The sequence below is a fragment of the Sinocyclocheilus anshuiensis genome, unplaced genomic scaffold (genome assembly GCF_001515605.1).
Source record: "Sinocyclocheilus anshuiensis isolate Anshui unplaced genomic scaffold, SAMN03320099.WGS_v1.1 scaffold1638, whole genome shotgun sequence".
NCBI classification, from domain to species: Eukaryota; Metazoa; Chordata; class Actinopteri; order Cypriniformes; family Cyprinidae; genus Sinocyclocheilus; species Sinocyclocheilus anshuiensis.
In genome coordinates, this window is record NW_015542885.1 from 413,700 (window position 1) to 429,526 (window position 15,827).

The window sequence follows — 15,827 nt, forward strand, 5'->3', positions numbered from 1 at the left end:
TTACATTTACATTTAGACATTTAGCAGACGCTTTTATCCAAAGCAACTCACAAATGAGGACAACAGAAGCAATCAAAATCAACAAAAGGGCAATGATATGCAAGTGCTATATCAAGTCTTAGTTAGCTTAATGCAGTACACGTAGCAAGTTTTAAAAAAAATCCTATAATAAATAAAAAGAAAACTGATAGAATCGAAAAAGAATAGAGCAAGCTAGTGTTAGAGGTCTTTTTTGCTTTTGTTAATTGTATAATAAATGAAAAGAAAACAGATAGAATACAAAAAGATTAGAAAGCAAGTGTTAGTTTTTATTTTTTTTTTATTTTTAAGAATGTAATTAGAATAGAGAGTGCTAGATTTAGAGGGTCAAATAAAGATGGAAGAGATGTGTTTTTAGCCAATACTTGAAGATGGCTAAGTACTCAGCTGCTCGGATTGAGTTGGTCAGGTCATTCCACCATAAGGGAACATTTAATTTAAAAGTCCGAGAAAGTGATTTTGTGCCTCTTTGGGATGGCACAATAAAGCGCCGTTCACTTGCAGAACGCAAGCTTCTAGAGGGCACATAAGTCTGAAGTAATGAATTTAGGTAAAGGGGTGCAGAGCCAGTGGTGGTTTTGTAGGCAAACATTAATGCCTTGAATTTTATGCAAGCAGCTATTTGTAGCCAGTGCAAACTGATAAACAGAGGTGTGACGTGCATTCTTTTCGGCTCATTAAAAATTAATCTTGCTGCCGCGTTCTGGATTAATTGTAAAGGTTTGATAGAACTGGCTGGAAGACCTGCAAAGAGAGCATTGCAATAGTCCAGCCTGGACAGAACCATTTTAAAGTACAACTTAATTTTTTGTTTGTTGAAGTATGTAATTACTGTGGAACGCAAAAGCAGATATTTTGTAAAGCCTTGTGGTTTAGACCCCACTGACTTTTATTATGGAGAAAAAAAACACTGGAACATTTTTTTACCTTTATGTTATTTCATACCTGCTTGACTTTCTTTCTTTTGAGGAACAGTGTCTTTATCTATGTTCCATGGAAGAAAGAAAGTCATACAGGTTTAGAACAACATGGGGGTGAATAAATGAGAAAATGCACTTTGTAAAAATGTCAAATTAAAAGTTTTACTTTAAAACATACTATAAAAAATATACTTTAATAATCTTTTGTCGAGCTTTAAAAACGTACACATCTTATGTTTTGACTAACATACTAAAGCACATGTAAAGTACTTGATTTTAATTTTAAAGTAGTGTTATTCAATATTACATTTACAGTCAATTAATTTTATATGTACTAAATTAAATGAACTTTACATGTACTTTGTCATTCCATGTGTAATTACAAATATATTTCAGTATATGACATACAAGTTACAAAGGAAATCAAATAAAAAATTTTATACTTCTTGTCAGTATACATTCAACAGTATACTAACCCTAATTCTGAAATTAGATATAAAAATGCACTTATGTCAAAAAGCACTTTTAAGTTAAAAGTTTTAAGCACCTAATTGCATTTAATATAAATTTAAACTATAATACATTTTGAATTAATTGCAAATAACATGCAGTTGTGTCTGAAAACATTAAATCCAATTGACATTGAAGTATTATTTTGAAGTACATTATTTTTGCAACAAGCACTCTTTTTTTTTTTTAAATGCTAAACTGTACTTCTTGTCCACAAAGGTTCTATACAGTACATGCACACCAATATACCAATAAATATAAAAAATGTGCTTATCATAAAAACCTGATGATGCAAGAAAACTTTCCAAAGTGTAAAAATATAAAGGTTTACATAATCTTATACTATGAGCTCATCAAGCATATTTGGTATTTTCATTGTTTTCTAAAACAAAACCCCTTAATGGAAATTAGGGTCATTATAGATCACAAAACTCAGCATACTGGATGGAGAACGTTTATACCTAACCACATAATTCTTTTTGATCAGTCAAATAGCTGTCCGATTGAGTAAAGCCCATTCTATTTACACTACAGCCACATAAATGCATCTCAGCAAACCAGAATTAATCTGATCTACTCTCCCAAAGTTATAGGTACAGTAAATATAACACTTCCGAGTTCACTTCCGACATTATGCTGTTGATGGACAGCATAATTTGATCAGATGGCTATCAGTAAAAAATTGATGAAGTTGCCAAATAGAAATACTTCCCTGGACGTGCAGTATAGACGAGTGGCCTTTTTGTGGGTGTGTTTGTGCTGCTACCTGATTTGCATAATTCCTTTAGTGAATTGGTCTCTACAATAATGCAGACAGTGCAAATAAACGTCGCTATCGATTTATTCTTAGTGAATTCCCTCCTTACTGAAGCCCCTTAAAGTTAAACAGGAAATCCTATTCAAAGCGATTCTATGATATTATCCGTGTTTACATACCTCAGATATGCTAAGTGTGTATACAGCGAGTGTTGAAGTTGAGATCCGCGCTGTGCGCTATCGGTCTGTGGAATCAGTGAATTCCTTAACACTCACATCTGCATGGTTTCACACAAGCCAGATCCAGATGTTGCTTGACCAAGTCCACAGCAGGAGACGAAGAGCAGAGCTCTCCATCATTCCAACAGCAGCAAACAGCTCTGTTGAAGAGACAAACCTGAAACGTATCAGGTCTGGAAACCGTTTCTGGCTTGTTTATGTGACTTTTGCTTAATTCTTGATTCAGAGATACTGAGTGTAGATCAGCATGCGGTTAAACCAGAATATAATTGATTTCAAGGAGGAGGCCATTTGTGACCTTCAATGTTGAAGTTCTGCAAGCCTGTTTACTGTAAAATCTCTCGCAAAAGACACAGAAAGAAACCAGGTCAACTGAATTATTTTTGCTAACTATTCTCGTCTGCTTTGATGGTAAGCAGAGGAATGGAGAGTCAGCTTCAACATTCCCATGAGATCTAAGTATACATATGGTTTCAGATGTTTCTACCTGTGGCTGAAGCTAAAATGACAAATGGCTTCCAGAGTTAGCCAATGAAGATGACCCTGAAAAAAAAAACACACACACACACAGAGAAGGTATTGATGACCACAGTACAACAATTTAAGATTTTTTTTCCTAGTACAAAAAAAAAACATTAGAAGGTTTCATTGATCTAAAAGGGTTTACAGTCTAATGTCATGGGAGATAATAGGAGAACCATTTTTTAGCTCATATGATGCCGTAGGAAAACATTTATAAGTTTCATGGTTCTTTAGAAAAACATCTGTGCTGGTGCTTCAAAGAACCCCAGATGGCTTCAACTTTCCTCTGATAAAGGAATAGATTATCCAAAAATGAAAATTTTGTGTTGATTTACTCACGTTCATGTCCTTCCAAACTAATTTTAATACCAATAAAAACAAAAGTATATTTTTTAAAACATTTTGGTTGGTCTACTGAAAATGAATTGGGAATGGGACTGTTACGGTGCAAAATAACAATTAAAAAAAAAAAAAATCGGCAGCTCTCAAATCAAACAGTGTGTTCTTAGACGAAGCATTTCATTAGCACTCATTCTTTTGTGACCAGGCACTATTGACTTCAAATCACACAGAATGCATCTAATGGTATCATGTTTGATTTAAGAGCTACAACAGTAAGTATTAAAAACATATCACATATTATGTTCTTTGAAATGCAGGTCCTGCAGATTTGAAATAACATAAATGTATTTAAATTTTTGGGTGAGCTAATAACTCAATGTATAACAACATCAAGAACATGTTTTCTTCTCCACAGAACCATATAAGCTACTGTAGCCAAAATACCCCTACAGGAAAAAACAGGTTTTGATAAATTCTGCTGAACCTAAAGTGCACCAAATATCTACATCCATGTCACTTGCGTAAATTTAGCTTACTACTACAGGATAAGTACTTCTGGCAAGAAACTGAAAATGACTGTCTGAATTTACAACACGTGTTTTGTTATCAGAGAAAGCTGGTAACAAAGATTAGTCAGCACCTCTAGAGCAGCTGAATTCAGCCATATCGCGCACTTATCTGATGATCATTTGAATTAGATGCCGAAACACTCCACACATGATCTTGTGTTTCCATATCTAGGGTTTCAGTTTCCTGAATAAAGTATGACATGTCCCATACAAGCCGAATAACCTGTGATAAGAAAAACAGAGCAGAAAAATAGCCCTAGATGTCAGTGTTTAACATCAGGATTCAAACATTTGCTCGGCCACATTTTGAGCTCAGACCACAGCAGTCTAACATAGAAATAAAGCAGAAAAGGACTCCCTTCTGTTTCTCTTACCCTCGGCATCCCACTGCTCAGTTTGTGTGTCTGTGTGTTCTGGCTATTTTGGCTTTGCTCATGAAGAGAAGCCCACCAGAGGATGAAAACAACACAAATCAATTGTGCTGATAGCCTCCCTCCCTCTCCGCTCAGAGGCCAGCAGCAGTGATATATACCAGCACTTTACAAAGGAAAACACACAATAAATACTTGCAATATAAACATATGTCAGATGAATGAGAGAGAGAGAGGCGGAATGGCAGGGAGGGAGAAACAAAAGAAAAATGACGATGTGAGTGATTTATCGGCAAAGGATGAAACACGCGGCTTTCAAAGAGAAGTATTCGGTCAGAAAACTGATATACGAGCTGTTAAAAATACTTCCTCTCTTTGTTATGAAGCGGTCCGTGACACATCTGATAAAGATGACCTGATAAAAACATTTAGTGCCATGGAACATTTGATTCACTTCATTCACAAACAGTGGGCCTTTTGTGCAAAATCGAGGGTAATATCAACAGTTCGGGCAGAAGGAAGATTGAAAAACCACGACTTGCCGTATAAACACTTATTAGGAAGAGACAGAAAGGAAAGATGGAATTCAAAGTCTGTCAATTCATTACATGTTTAGGTCTGCCATATTCAATTCATACTATTCAGACCTTGGTACAGATGATAATACAAAGGTTCTTTATTTGCATTGGTGTTTTCATGAAGATCCTTAAACATCCATGGAAACTTTCCATTGCACAAGAGGTTCTTTATAGTGGAAAATGGTTCTTCAGATTGTTGAAATGTTCTTCACACTAAGAAAAAATATGAATGAAAGATCACTGAAAAGTTATTTTGGGAACCAAAATTGTTTTTTCTATGGCATCACTGCAAGTGTGTAGGTGGTGACAAGTAAATCATTTATTAATTTATTCAAGAAATTGTGTTTAAAAATGCAGATTTATTTAGAAGTGACTGGTTGCATGTGAAATCACATACTTTCTGAGTAGGTACTTTTAAGTAATTAGCAACTGTTAAAAAAGTATGTTCTATAAATGTGTGTGGTTTTTGTGAATTTAATCCGGACATACTACATGTCTCAAATACACTGATTCACCCAGGAACGAAATACCACTACTGTGTGTTGCTCACAGACAGTGAGATTTTTGTTGTGGCTTCGTTTGGAACTATTTTCATTGGCAAATCAAAAACAGGCAAGGTAACTGGAAATATTGTGTCTAAGTTACATAAAAAGCATTATCACACTTGGAGTCATGCTGTTGGTCTAAATCAGCACTCTTATACGTGTAATATTGCTGAAATATAAATATATACAGTATATATCAAAATATTGTATTATCATCCGATACCATCACTGAACCATGAGACTACTAAAGTGTATGTAAGTGATAGTTGTACATAGTTTTTACTGCAACTTCTCTTTTAAGTTCCCACAGTCCTTTACTATTCTGAAGTGCATGTTCTACCCATAATGCTGAGCAGTAGCGCTCACTGTGGGCCTTCTCATTGGTTAGTTTATGCAGCTGTGTCAAAGGGATAACCAGCTCTCTGAAGGGGTACAAAGGCTAGAATCCACCTAGAGACTCCACTGTGCTCAGGTTTCCTCCGTTGCGCTCACTCCTGCGGCCACATGCTGCCCAGACCCGGCCCTCATACAGTGGGAAGGAAAGGCTGAGCGGAGGGAAAGAAAAAGAGGGTAAGAACAGGGGAGAGTGTGAAGGTGAAGAGAGGATCACCTCTGTGATGACGGCACTCTGTCAGGACAGGAATTCCTCCCTCTGTGTTTGATTGTTTTTCTTCAAAGCGGATGATGATGGCTCACATATTTCATCGGGCAGTTCGGGACAGACCTTCGCTGTCTGATGGAACTCTGGTTCCACTTGTTCATATAAGGGCATGTGAACAATATGGCTGCACACAGACACTCTCAAACCAACTAGTTCTGCTACTAGTCCTCACTTTGGATTTGTGTTGAGTGGTTGTGGATCACATGACTTCAGTTGCACTTGTTCTATACAATTGTCTGTCCACAAACTGCTTCTTAATCTATTTACGTGACATTCCTTTTCTATAATAACCTGTACCCAGAAAATATTTTTGGAAATGAGATGAAATAATAAATAAAATAATCAGCGTTCACAAATCATGCAGAATTAACTGCATATGCTGAGTCATTTACATACAGTAAACATGCCAACAAATCAATATGCCAAACAACTATTTGAGAACTTTTCTTGGCAACTAGTCGACTAGAAAAAATGAGTAGTCATGAAAAACCATTTTGCAACCATATCACAAATCTAAGCACTGAGATGCTAATGACATCATTTTGTTACCAAAAAGTACCAGATATAAATGCAAAATATAAGCATGATATCTTAATTTTATTCTGGTAGATTAAATTTAAAGGTAGATTAAAAATAAAAGAGGCAGTAATTAGAAAACCACTCATTAATCCAAATAAATTATGATGATATACTTGAGAAGCTATTTTAGCACCTCTTGTGGTCAGGAGTGAGAACCTCCTGCTGGCACTCCAGTCGGCTAGCTATAACGGCATTTGTTCTGTGAAAGCATGGCTGGTTATTGGTCCTGTGGTTTATGATCTACCCCACCGCCGCTCTGTTTGATGTGTAGGTTACAGTGGTTTAGGGGTATTATAGGACACCTGATCCGGGCGGTTTTCTTCAGCCCACTGCTAGAACTTTTGACTACTATGAGTGAGGAATGACAAGCATGAGGGAAATGTCTGGGATCATGAATTCACAAGAGAGAGACAAAGCCATATGGAGGACTTTCATGTGTGCTTCAGTGATACGGTCAAGTATAATTAGACCACGTTAAAAATATTGCATGCCGAGCATATCAGAATTTACATCTCAAAAAGAGATGAGTCACACTGTGAACCTAATCACAAAGTCAATGCATCGCATTGGAATTCCTGGATGTTTGCTAAAAAAAAAAAGTACAAAATAAATTAATTAATGAAATTCCATGATAATATACACACTATTAAATATTTTATATTAATTATAATAATTAATATTTTTTTTATAAATTATGATATACATACAGTGGGTATAGAAAAGAACCCCTCCCCACCCCCCCTTAAAATAATCACATTTTGTTTCTTTGCAGCCTGAAATGAAGATGAACACAGTTTTTGTTTTATCCAGCTGTATTTACTCAGTGAAACTTATAACATCCAAGTGAAAGATATAACACCAACATGTCAGAAAAAATTTAAAAATCACTGAGTTGGAAAAATGATCACCCCCTTGTGTCAGTATTTTGTTGAAACACCTTTTGCTTTTATTACAGCCTTTAGTCTGTTGGGATATGTCTCTACTAACGTTGCATATCTAGACTTTGCAATATTTGCTCACTTTTCTTTGCAGAACTGTTTTAAGTTCAGTTAAATTTGATGGTGACTGTTTGTGGACTGCAGTCTTCAAGTCATTCCACAGATTTTCAAGTCTGGGCTCTGACTAGGCCATTCACTTTTTTCTCCTTCAACCACTGTGTGCTCAGTTTTGCTGTGTGCTTTGGGTCATTGTCATGTTGGAAGGTAAACCTTCTTTCCATTGACAACTTTTTGCAGAGGGCAGCAGATTTTCCTGAATTTGACGGTATTTTGCCCCATCCATTTTTCCTTCTATACTGACAAGTGCTCCAGTCCCTGCTGCAGAGAAACACCCCCATAACAGGATCTTACCACCTCCATGCTTTACTGGAGGAATGCTGTTATTTGGATGGTGAGCTTTATTGGATTTCCGCCAGACATATCGTTTGGTGTTTAGGCCAAATAATTCAATTTTAGTCTCATCTGACCAAAACACCTTTTTCCATGTGGTCCCAGAATTTTCCATTTTTGGACTCCCAAAAATGCTGAACCCTTTTTTTTCACAAACATATTTTATTTAGCTTAAAATGATAATTTATTATTAAAAAATTTATTTATTGTTTAATTTCTTGATCGTTGGTCTAAATAAATAAAAGAAATCATTTACATCAAATAATTTGTGACAAAACTGGGCCAATATGGCAAAAATACAAAAATAAATAAATACATACATAAAAAATATTTTTTAGAAAACGCTAAATGAAAGCATTTTCATTAGTGACCTAATGATCTCAGACCCCACTCAAAGTACCATAGTATTACGATCTGATACCATTACTGCATCTCAGTACTTTTTTTGGTGGTGTGCATCAATAGAGCTCAGTGTACGTGATGACACAAACCAGCAGAACTCTGGGAAGTGTTATCATTACGCAAAGTGACACTAGTAGTGCTCTGACTTCCGTGTGCGAGAAAACTGGTGTGGCTCGGCAAGAGGAAGACAGACATTTGCGGTGCTGCTGTGTAAAGTCAACGTCAAATCCCACCACAGAATTCACAGACATTAGCAGAACTCACAGAAACCTGTTAATGCTTCCTTATGCTTTATCCAGCTGCCGCAGTCATTCACACACACACACACACACACACACATATACATCCACAGGCCATAGGGAGTAACCCAGAGTTTGAAATGTATTACTTTACAGTGTGTCATTACTGTTCTTTTATTCCCACTTTATTAAGACGGATTTGAGATATATTTAACCGCCACCTAAGATGGGAGGGGAAACAGTCCAGAAGCCAAAGGACTCCCTGCCAAGGTAAGTCCTGAAAACTTGATGTATATCATTATAAAGCCCTTATGAAGCCGGACCGCCACTTCCACAATGCCTGCTTATGCTAAAGTGAAAAAATTATTGCAAAACCTGACGGTAGAGAACGGGGAGAATGGGAGACGTTGCTGTAAAAAAGGAGGGAAGCTCTCCTGAAAATTTGTGGCACAGTTAAAAATAATAAGAGCATTTCCACATTTTAATTTGCTTAACTGCAATAAAAACTGGCTAAAAGGTCAAAGCTGTCTAAACAGAAACAAAGAAATCAGTTATATCATTATAATGGCCGAGTTGACAATTACACGCCCAACCGCTGCCATATGAGCTTCAGCAATATTTGCAGAAGATCAAGTACATCAAAAAATGAGGGAGCTGAAAACAGAAAGCAGGAAAAAATGTCATAATTGTCATTGAATATCCCAGCTCTTCAGAAGAGAGCTCTAAACCTGCGGGGAGAACTCAGACAGAGCGATTACTGATGTTTTTATTGCAACCGAATACGCCGGCACAATAATTGACTGCCTGTAGGAAATATGAAACTTTTATAGATAGAGTCTCCGGGCCAGCAAAGAGTCAGCGAACGTTTGAAGCATCGGGTTAGTTGGCACATATAGAGACGTCGAGATTGAAGTCGTTTACAGATGAGGCAATGAGTGCAAACAGGCATAGGACTAACAGGTGCAGAGAGAGAGCTGTCAGCCGTTTCCCTGCCGGCGCTCCGTAATGAGGATGTATCTCGTGGTGAGAGAAATTTATGGCGCTGCAGTTGCCTGTGTCTGTTTGGGAGTGAGCAGTGTGAGAAAACAAGAAGCGAGGAAGAGTTGAGATTGGTAGAGGGTGTGAAAGAGAATCGAATCCTTCAGTGGTCTTTCTCTGACGTGATTGGAATAAAGGAAGGATCAATGAAACCTTGCTGTTGGGTGGAGCATCACGGGTAGATTTGAATCTGAAATCTTTTCTTTTGTTTGTTCCGCCACTGGCAGATCTAAATGAAAAGACAGCGGACTCAAAGGACACGGCAGAAAATTAGACATGAAGTTTACAGAGAACAAGAAAGATGTCAATGAAGAAAGTTTGGAGAAGTTTCGGCTGGAATTTGAAGTGAGACGTTCCCCCTCCACTTTGCCCGCCTCCCTCAGTTATGTTTGATTTATAAAACACTGACTTTCAAAGTTAGTGTCTGTGTGTGTGTGTGTGTGTGTGTGTGTGTGTGTGGCAGACTCCACAAATTCATGCTGGATTAAAGGCAGCCAGAAAGCAGGCATCAATCATGTTGATAGAGTCAGCCTGTTGGTGTGTGTATGTGATTTCTGTAAGAGAGAGCGTGTGTGCTTAAGTGTACTCGAGTATGTTTACTAGAAGGGGGATTTCGGCACAGCCTGAAGTTTGAACACACTGAATTAGTCAGTATACAGACTATAGATCCAAGACAAATAATGTAGTAACATGACTCGTCCCCCCCAAAACCCCCACCCCCCAACCTCACCCTTCAGAGCCAACTTGATTTTGAATTTACTTCAATTAATACCAAAGCAAAAGCAGTAAGGGCACATGAAATTTATCAAAATTGACAGCAAAATTCAAATAAATGCTGTTAATTCAAAGATTCATGAATATATATAATAAGTATCGCTTTTTATTTCTCCTCTTTCCTACTACTTGTTTCACTTCTGTTTCAGTTTTTTATAACCATTTCTTACTATGTGTAAGTAAGCTGTTGTTTTTTAGCATGTGTGTTTGGCAGTGTTATTTTTTAGGATTACTGATAAACATGCAATCCGCCAAAAAAAAAAAAAAAAACATACAATGAAAGCCACAGTTTTGTACTTTATGCAGGCTTTGTTCAAATAAAGCGAGTTCAAATAATTTCAAAGTTTAAATAATATTTTTTATCATATACAGAAACCCCAAAAAGTATTAGGACACTTAAAAAAAAAATAAATGTATGTAAAATGCAATAAAATGTAACTTAAATGGATAGTTTACCAAAAATTAAATCACTGTCATCGTTTACTCACCCCTAAACCTTTCTTTCTCCTTTGGGAGAAAGAAAGGTTCCCACAGAAGAAACCTTTCTTTTGGTTCCCACAGAAGGTCTGAAAGAACCTTTCTTTTGGTTCCCACAGAAGGTCTGGAATGATGAGGGTGAGTAAATAATGACTGAATTTTTATTCAGTCCATATGTTATCCGTTTAAGTGTCTAAATACTTTTGGCCTCTGTAAATGAAGTAAATGTTACCTGCAATGGCAGAATGATCACATTCTGAGATCCGTCTTCAACTAACAAGGTTCAGCCTGTCATAGGGTGTTCACACTGAGTGCAGGTATTTCCCCTCCCATTGCTTTTCTTATTGGCTTGATGGAAACCAGGAATTAAATGTTGGGTGATGACCAAGTTTCCTTATATTGGCTTATAAAACCAAATGAGATGCGGTTTTAGGGTTTGCTTAAAATGCTGACTTGTTATTGCAGGCAGGCTGCCAGGAATGCGAGTCATTGCTGGATTTGTGTAACATATAAAAGAAATCATCCCGGCACCACGTCCCGCCAAAACCGCAATTGACCTTAAGATCTGCTAATCACTAAAGTCATATTAGAAATAAAAACGAGAAAATGCTCTGCCTTTAATTAAGGCTTGTTTAGTATGTTTATGATTTCTTTAACGACTCTTGGAAAGAAAATGCCCATTTTATGATGGGATAAATTGCCTGTGGGAGTGCTCAAGCACTGACATTTCCTCACGTTATCTTTTACTGTGATTTCTCTGATGTCATATATAAATCAAAATTAGGATTATTAGAGCAGGGGTTTTCAAACTTTTTGATGCCACGGATTTTAAAAATAATGACCTCTTTCAGAGGAACCACTTTTCTAAAATAAAAAAGCAGCTATATACATTTCTTATTTATAAAACCCATATTATACTGTGTGGGAATTACATTGTTTCTAAAATATAAAAAAAAAAAAACAGTTTTTGTGATATTTGTATAAACATTATACAAATGACACATAATCACAGAATGCGTCATGCTTTATCAACGCACCACCTAAACTTATTGCAACGAAAAACATGCAAGCAGTTTAATGTTGTTACAGTTACCCTAGTCTCGCATAGCCATACCTTCAGACTGACGGCTGAAGGTCTGGAATTCATGGCAGCTTTCATTGGCCAAGGCCCGCCCATGAGGCCGTTTGACCAACATGTCAAACAACCAATCACAGTTCGTTTCGTTCATCGTCACGTTTCGGGGTATGGAAATGTCGCCACAATAACAGACAGGTGTGTAAAACTCTCGGACGTATTTTAAAGATTCTATGCCGCGAACTTTAAATATTTCACATACTGTTGAAAATCCAGCATTTAGTTGATCCTGATAAGCGCTCGTCGTCACAGTTGTAAACATGATGGCTTTCTTCTTTCGTGAGGGGGTTTGGCATCACAGCATTTTTGTTTCTAGGCGGAACGTTAAAGAACTCGACACGCACGTCTACCGGAAATCCTGTATAATTCAACCAATCCGACGACGACTTCGAAACTCCTGAAGTGTTTCCACTTTTGTGTGCCATATGCATCAGATGTTTAGCCAACGGTCCGTGGGCATGATGTCTGAGACTGAGACTACAGTTACCCCATTTGGCGAGGTAACCATAGCAACCAGACTTGAAATATACATTTGCTATTCTAGCTATTTGTAAGGCCCTGTCAGTAAGAGTAATTCTGACATCCCATGACACCAAAATGCAGGTTTCTTTTTAAATATGAATAGTAACTTGTAGTATATAATACAGATGAGCTTGTGAAACAGTGTTCAGTGGGTAACGCACTGCATGCTGGGAAGGTTTTCTGCAATGTCCACCTACATGAGGCAGATAGGCGTATTTTCCCCTCCCACAGCAGTTCAAAAGCATCTTTCTGACTTTGATCATCCTTTCTTTGCTCTTTTCTTCTCTTTTTTAAACTCCTCACTTTTGTTCTCCAACTCAAAGGAAAAAAAAAAACTTGTTTATATTTGCTCAAACAGAATGTTTGCAGACCTGCCACCTGTGTCCCATGTGTGTAAACAACCATCGCATGGTACACCCACTGAAGCGTAGACGCACATTTTTATCCAGTCAACAACACTTGCAAAACAACGTTACCTTTGATCAACTAGACGGCGTCCTTATTAAAACCACGAGTGGCAGGCACCATCTTGCGCTTTCTGCCGCACTGATTCTGCCAACACAAACTCCATCCACACGAGAACATGACCTCTGACCTCTAACCCACAAATGACCCTGTTGGATCCCTAATCTTATTATCAGACTATATATCATCTCATAGTGCACATGAGGTTAGTAAAATAAGGATTTGGAACAGGTGGGTGACGGCTGTATTTCATTTGGATTAGTTTATTGAAGGTGATCTGGAATTAGCATTGTCTACTCGCAACTGTCCTGCTGAGGGATCCTTTCACAGTTACCGCCTATCAATATTTAAATCTGTTTTGGCTATAAATAGATCAAATCTAAATGGGAAAGCAACGCTTGTTGGAGGTACATCAAAGCTCTTTCCTACCCTGGCCCTCTCCATCGTCCACTATCGAGTTTCTGCAGGACAGACCTCAGCCAGCCAAGCAAATTAAGCTCTTTGCTCTTTAACCTTCCCTTTCCCTCGCTCCTCACATCTGTCGTTCCTAAACGTCTGAATTTAAAGCGAGCTGTAAAAAGCAGTGGGGAAAGATGCCACAGTGGCCTTAGAGCCCCAGACGTGCAGAGAGTGACCCAGCGTTCTGATAAACACTTCTGTCCCGGGCACACACTCGACCTGAAAACGCAAAAGTGCGGTGACTTTCCTGCCATCTGTTCTTGGACCAAGCGTAGCGGCAGAGCAAACAAGCTATTAGACGTGATACAGGTTGGTGCATTGGGTTTTGATGCCTGCGAGGGAAAAAGCTTGTCACAGTATAAAGGACTTTTAAAAGTCTGGGCTTTATTTATTTAATCTGCAGTACAACTCGGGAAATTCATTTTTAGGTTTATTTTATTTAGATTTTCCATGGGTGGCAATGTCATTGTCGTTCAGTCTTCCAGAACTGTAGCTGAATGTTCTTTGACGCTCTTTCTGATTGAAAATGAAATCATTCTGACCACAATTTTTTTTTTTTTAAATCAAGTTGACTTATTACAGTAACCTGTGAAAATACCGTCTTCATAATGTCAAGCCCTTTTTAACTGCATTTTTTGTTTGTTTGTTTTTTCTTTCTTTTTTCTTGTCTCTTGTTCTTGTTTTTAATCTATTATTAAAACAAGATGAATTTATCTGTAAAATTGTGTCGGAAATTAATTTTCAGAAAATATATCTTGCTTATCAAAATGTATAAAAATGAATGCCAAGGGCTAAAAAAAAAGAAAACACTAGAATCTAAATGAATTCCAATTATATTCTCTCAAAACAAGTCTTAAATTCTTATGCAGTTTTGAAGTATGTATTTTTAAAGGGTGTTTAGTTTTCTTTAGTGAAAAACAAGACAAAAAGGACTGGTAGTCAAGTGATGGCATCTGAAACAAATAGGTTGTTTTTTATGTACAGAAATTAAATTAAATTATTAAATTAAATTAATAAAGAAAATATTGTGCTGAAAATTATTACAAATGAGACAAAATCCTGGTAGCGAAAAATTAAGACATTTGAAAAAAATTATGTTTCTTAATATATACGAACTCAAGAGTATATGTTTTCTAATCCAAAAATGAAATAAAGTAAAATAAAATATACATACATGTAAATATGTGAATACACATAACATTTCTTGCCATGTGGATTCACCGACATCACTCACACTGTGTGTGTATGTGTAATGACAATCTGATCCTGGTGTGACTGTGATTATGACACAACACACTGCTGGGGGACAGACAGACTTCACTGTTGCCTGGCAACCAGGTGAGACCTGAGGTCAAATGAGCATGTCTACTCTTTCCTCTGGAATGCACCTTGTGGCCACTGAGACCAGGACAAGACCACTTACATGTGCTCTAGAAATACTAACTGTAAATGACGAATGGAAATGATTTCAAGTTTAAACTTTTTTTTTTTTTTTGCATTACAAGAGTCATTATATGGTGACATGATGCACGCCATGGAATTGGTTGAGCATGTGCACAGCTGTAATCTAGACCATGGATCGCATAAGCAGAAATATGAAGTAGTTTTCTATTTAACATTTTTTGGTCGATACATAACTCCCACACTTCCATTTGTGTTATATGATCATTTTGATGACTTTATTATTATTCACAAATGTGGCCCAACTTTTGACTGGTAGTGTAGTAGGTTAGCTCCTTTATCCAGGTCAAGCTCTTTGAACAAAACGTCCCTGTTCACCAAAGATAAAAGGCAGATATTTTGTGTCATAGTAGGGGATTGTTGTTGGGGTTTGTGTCATATCTACTGTACCTCTGCAGTTTATTTTCTCTTTCAGTTGAAGAAACGGGTATAACGTTTCCTCACAAGTTGGGACTAGAACAATATTTTGGATCATACCTCTCCGTAGAGAATCAATATTTTCGAATGGGACGTCCTACTGAAAGCTGCCAAGAGTCCTAATGTGATTAGTGAGAACAGTTAGAACCCCTCCTTCACCCTCTCCCAAACCTCCATCACACAGTGCTCCACAAAAACACAGACAGGACAAATTGAAAACAGAGTGAGGCTGTTAGTCAAAACCACACCAATTCTCCCTTTTTCTCTCCGTCCCTCATCTCTTACTTTCGCCGCCCAAGGTCAAGGACAAATTTTGTTTGATTTATACTTAGTAGAGGCCATTTGAACTCTGCTGACCTTATGTTGACAATCCCTTTGACCTCTGTATAAAGTTCATTGACTGTGTGTGTGTGTGTGT